We start from the raw sequence: 6,000 nt of genomic DNA, 5'->3' as shown, positions 1-6,000 counted from the left end.
TTGAACGACGCTAAGGGAAAATGGAAAGAAATTCTACCCGAAGTCCTTTGGGCATATTGAACAACATCAAAGTCCAGTACAGGAGCAACCCCGTTCTCCTTAGTGTATGGCTCTGAAGCCTTAATCCTAGTCGAAGTCGGGGAACCCAGTGTCGGGCTTCGATATACAAAAGAAGAGTCAAATCACGAGGCTATGAATACTAGCCTTGAATTATTGGACGAAAAACGAGAAGCCGCTCTCGTCCGATTGGCCGCCCAAAAATAGCGGATCGAAAGATACTATAATCGAAGAACCAATCTTCGCTATTTCAAAATCGGGGACTTAGTGCTACGAAAAGTCACCATCAACATCCGAAATCCAAATGAAGGAAAACTGGGTCCGAACTGGGAAGGACTGTATCATGTACTCAAAATCATCGGTAAAGGATCCTACAGGCTCGGTGTCATAAACGGTGAACAACTACAAAGCAATTGGAACGTGTCGCACCTAAAATGATACTACTGCTAAGGTACGACCCTCCCGTGCTCGTTTATATTTCGAAACTAACCATTGCAGGAGTACGACCAGGAACAGAGATGGATTATTCGACACGAAGCCTTAGGTCTGAAAGTACGCATTGCACTCTTTTTCCCTTAGACCGGTTTTTGTCCCAAATGGGTTTTTCGGCAAAGTTTTTAATGAGGCAACCACTGATCGTGCTAACTTAGTACAATTCGACAGTATCTGATGCCTCTTTACAATCAACCTCGAATACTGGGGGCTTTACCATCGAATAAATCGAGTTCGATACAAGAAAGTTACTTCAAATCAAATTCATGTCAAACATGGTCTCGATAGGGAAAAGTGTAAGGGCCAAATGGTCAAAACAAACCATGCCCGCATAGTTTTGCTCGAACCCTAGCGTAAAATATGAATACATGTATAATGACTTATAAAGAGAAACTTCTTCTTTACCGATATCTCATATTTTGAAAAGTTCGTTCTACTTCATGATTCAAACAGGCTTAAGTGCTGACCATTACCGAAGGAGTTTTGAAATACTTACACCATAAAGCCTACGGGCTACATTACTTCGAGTTCGAGCAATCACTCACTCAACTATTAAGCCTACGGGCTACCTTATTTTGAGTTCGAGCAAATCACTCACTCGACCATAAAGCCTATGGGCTACATTACTTCGAGTTCGAGCAATCACTCATTCGACTATTGAGCCTAAGGGCTATCTTACTTCGAGTTCGAGCAAATCACTCACTCGACTATTAAGCCTAAGGGCTGTCTTACTTCGAGTTCGAATAAATCACTCACTCGACCATAAAGCCTACGGGCTACATTACTTCGAGTTCGAGCAATCACTCACTCGACTATTGAACCTAAGGGCTATCTTACTTCGAGTTCGAGCAAATCACTCACTCGACTATTACGCCTAAGGGCTATCTTACTTCGAGTTCGAACAAATCACTCACTCGACTATTAAGCCTAAGGGCTATCTTCGTACGAGTTCGAGCAATCACTCACTCGACTATTAAGTCTACGAGCTATATTACTTTGAGTTCGAGTGAATTTCTCACTCAACCATAAAGCCTACGGGCTACAATACTTCGAGTTTTGAGCAATCACTCACTCAACTATTAAGCATATAGGCTAATTTACTTCGAGTTCGAGCAATCACTCACTCAACTATAAAGCCTAAGGTCCACTCGTACTTCGAGTTCGAGCAAGCACTCGCTCAGTTATAAAGACTACAAAGTTCGAGTTAGATAAAAATTGCCTAAAGCCTCAAACTTATGAACATTTTCATAAGGCATGAGTAAAACAAAATCTTCACAAGGCAGAAAATAAAACAAAGACAAGTTGGGAAAGAAAAGGGCCTTTATATATATATGATAATATATACAAACGTCCGATCAGGACCTTACACAAAAAGATGAAAAATGAAAAAACCTAAGGTTCCTGATTTTCTCTGGGGGGCAGTCTCTTCTCCATCGGGCTCCTCCCCACTCTTATACTCGCTCTTGCTCCCATCATCATTATTGTCATCGTCATCATTGGAGGACAAGGCTCCAGCATCGGCATCAAGCTCTTTGGGCTTTGTTATCTCTTCAGTAAGATCGAAGCCTCGAGCATGGATCTCCTCCAGGGTTTCCCTCCGAGATTGGCATTTGGCGAGTTCATCAATCCAATGTGCTCGAGTTCGAGCGGTCTCGGATATCTCTCTCGCATGTACCTGAGCAGCTTCAGCATCGGCCCGATAAGCGGCCACAAATGCATCTGCATCGGCCTCTGCTTTTTCGGCCTTGGCAAGTTTAGAAGCCAACCGAGCCTCGAGCTCCTCTATTTTTCTTGCTTGAACCGATCTTTTCTTCTTCAGACCTTGAAGTTGACCTTCGGCCGATGGTAATTGGGCTCGAGCAGCCTCTTTCTCTACAGCAAAGCGGTCCATACTTTCTTTCAACTTCAAGGACTCCGCCTTTATCACATAGGCCTCCTCACGGAGTTTTCCGATCATATCAAGCTTTTGCTGTAGCTGTGAGACTGAACAATTAGCCATCATTCTAGTATCGAGCCCATAGGCTTTTAATAGTATCATTACCTGCTCGGTCAGATCGGTCTGATCTTGGTGAGCCTTGGCCAACTCAACTCGGAGGTCCTTGATTTCCTCTCCCCTTTGCCCTAAGAGGAGTTTAAGGGCGTTCCTCTCCTCTGTGACCCGTTGGAGGTCAGCCTCATACCGACGCAGCTCGGCTCGAGACCGAGAACATGCTTCTCGATGAACTGCTGCGGCCTACGAAGAAAGAAGAAATGAAGTTAGAAAAGAAAAACAAACAGAAGATAATACCAACGAAGTAAGTTAAGGCTTACCCTATTCAAAGCCTGCTGCACTCCGTGGAAAATATCTGATGCATCACTAGTGTCGGCAACATCCTCGACACCGGTAAACAGATCACGAAAAGGGTCCTCTACCTCAAGAGATCCATCTACCTCGAGGGCCCCCAAAGCTTGGGCTTCCCGAATCGCCCCTTCGAAAAAAGTAGGGAAAGTGGGTGAGTCTTCGATTACTACTTCCCCAAGTGAGTCACTTGAGGCGTTCTCTTCAGTTCGAAGAAATTCAGGGACGACCCCTTTAGACATATCCACCATCTGTTGACTTCGATGGGAGGCATCCTCGATCTCCAACGACTCGGGAACTTTGCCTGAATCTTTCTCCGATATACCCTCAGTTCGAGGCGGAGCCTTATAAACCGCATGTGGGGCATCAATGGTTTTCTTCACTCGGGCCACCAGTACGGACCCGTCGTCTTCTTCTTCTCCCTCATCTTCATCCCTTAGACGACGAACTGATTCTTCGGTCAAAGGGATGGTATTCTTCCTCGGCTTACGGGCCGACCTCGCCTTCGGTTTTGGATTTTCGAAAGTAGAGGCCCTTTTCCTCTTATTGTCCTTCGCCGATTTAGAAACCGAGGCCGAAGCTTCTTCTTCGCCGGGCAGGGGCCTCAAAATCGCATCTCTACCCAGGCCTACACACAAGAAAATTGGTTAAGTATATGGAAGACATTTCGTTCAAACTATCAAAAAACATAAGAAAGAATCTTACCATGATTTTTGTCCTCCAATCGGCCCTTTGCCAAATCACGCCACGAATGTTCGGCGTATGTAGAGGTCGAAGCTAGGTCCCGTACCCAGCTCTTAAGGTCAGGAACTGCACTGGGCATCCAAGGAACCGATGTATGACAAAAAGATATATCAGCAAGAAAGAAACGAAGAGGCAAGACCATAAGAGATAACAACAGAATTACACTTACGCTTCATGTTCCATTCTTCGGGGAATGGCATCTTTTCGGCAGGAATCAGGTCCGAAGTCTTCACTCGAACAAACCTGCCCATCCAGCCTCGATCCTTGTCCTCGTCTATGCTCGAGAACAGCACCTTGGTAGCCCGGCGTTGAAGTTTTATTAACCCACCTTGAAAGAGGCGGGGGCTGTACAATCTATAAAGATGGTTGAGGGTGAAATGCATCCCCTCAATTTTGTTCACAAAGAAACGGATCAGAATAACGACCCGCCAAAAGGAAGGATGGATCTGGCCTAGGGTTATTTTGTATTGACGGCAAAAATTGATGATAACAGGGTCGAAAGGTCCTAACGTGAAAGGGTAAGTATACACACTTAAGAACCCTTCCATGTGAGTGGTAATATCTTCGTTGGGAGCCGGAATTATCACTTCTTTTTTCTCCCAGTTGCAATCTTTCTTTATCTGTGCAAGGTGCCCTTTGGTTATCGAGCACATATACCTCGATACCGGCTCGCACCGACCGGGAACCAACGAGCCTTTTTCGACCTTAAAATTGGAGATAAGAAGACACGACCCAGGAACACACTCCTCAGGCCGTGGCTCTACCGGTGTTTTGTCGGCGACAGGCTGTGAAGAAGAACCTTTTTCTTTTTGAGGGACGATTTTTGATGTTTTCACCATTTTTGGATTTAAAAGAAGGAAATAACAAAGATTTTGCAATAAAAATCGCAGAAGGAAAAATTTGCACTTACAGATGAATTCAGAAGGTGCGAGAAAGAGCTTAGATAATTTGGAGATTGGAGATGTAAAAGTGATTAATGGTGAAAAAAGGGGCTATTTATAGGCTGAGCAATGTCGGTTCAATATCGATAATGGCCGACCATCGTCTGACATGCATTAAATACCTCGGTAAACTAAATCAACGGGACAACTATCACATACGTCATGATCGGGCTGGATGCAAACGTCAGTATATATCTAATCATACTGTTGGAAAATCATGTCGTCTCACATCCTTCCCGAGAAACGAGGGGACTATCTGTATACGGCCAAAACTGGTTAGTCCTTCGTACGAACTGGTCAAGATGGTAATACATTGGATCGAAGAGTGTCTTTATAATATCAGGTTGAGGTCCAAAGTCAGGTCACTAAGCTTCGAGTTCTAGGGACCGATCAATGTCGAACTCGAATCCAAATCGAACTATAATGGGAAGTGAAGTTATCGAGCTTATGAGTCAGAGACCGACCAATACCGACCCCGAATCAATACCGGGCTCCGAGTCAGAATCGAGCTCGAGTCAAGATCGAGAGCTCGAGTCGATATCGAGCTCGAGTCAATATCGAGCTCATAGACAAGAGCCGTTGCAACCGCACTAGGGGAGAGAATCCTGGCGGGAATTAGGGAAAAACTGATTTATCATGGGTTCTCCACTATGTATTTTTAATTATATCTAAAGTATGATCCATCCACTATAAGAGGGATGATTATTGTTTCTGTAAAGACCATCAAGACATTCATACATTGTAACAAAGATATTATTGACACATTCTTATATTGAAAGTTTAACCTTTTGAGCTCCATTACTTCATCTTGTTTATTCATAAATTATCCTCCTTTCAACTGTGTTTATCTTCCATTCTTCACAGTCAAGACTGGATATTCCTACTTCTCTTTACGATTTGTATCAAATTATATCACATACCTTTAGAACTACATATAAATTCAACTCTATCTGTTTTTTCGGGTAAACAGAAGACCTTATAATTTCTCAATACTTACTTGAATATGCCATACAGAATAAAAATATGAAGGCTTAAATTCTTGGTTGTTAATTAGCATTGCTCCCATGAAAGTAGCCCGAATCTATTGCTCTTGGAGAAGTACTCATAAGGTAATTCTTCGCCTCTATTTGGAACTAATTATGTAAAATGAAGAAATTTATCTTAAATGTGCGAAACATAAGTTTTTTTATTTACCTCTTCAGACTATTTGCTTCTTTGGAATTTGGATCTCTTTCTCTTCTAGAGAGTTATTTTTCTAGATAAGACAAAAATATTAAAATAGAAGTAAAATAGATTATCTAAGTTAGGAATAGAAAGGGAAAAAAGTAATAATGGGAGTAGCAGTACGAGGAGAGAAGGAAAGGAAAAAAATTTATAACCGAGGATAGAAGTATGTATTTGGATGATAAAAAAATGAGAGGGAGAGTA

Source organism: Nicotiana tabacum, chromosome 4, assembly GCF_000715075.1.
Source record: "Nicotiana tabacum cultivar K326 chromosome 4, ASM71507v2, whole genome shotgun sequence".
NCBI lineage: Eukaryota > Viridiplantae > Streptophyta > Magnoliopsida > Solanales > Solanaceae > Nicotiana > Nicotiana tabacum.
The sequence above is the reverse complement of the archived record's forward strand: the minus strand, read 5'-3'. Positions refer to the sequence as shown.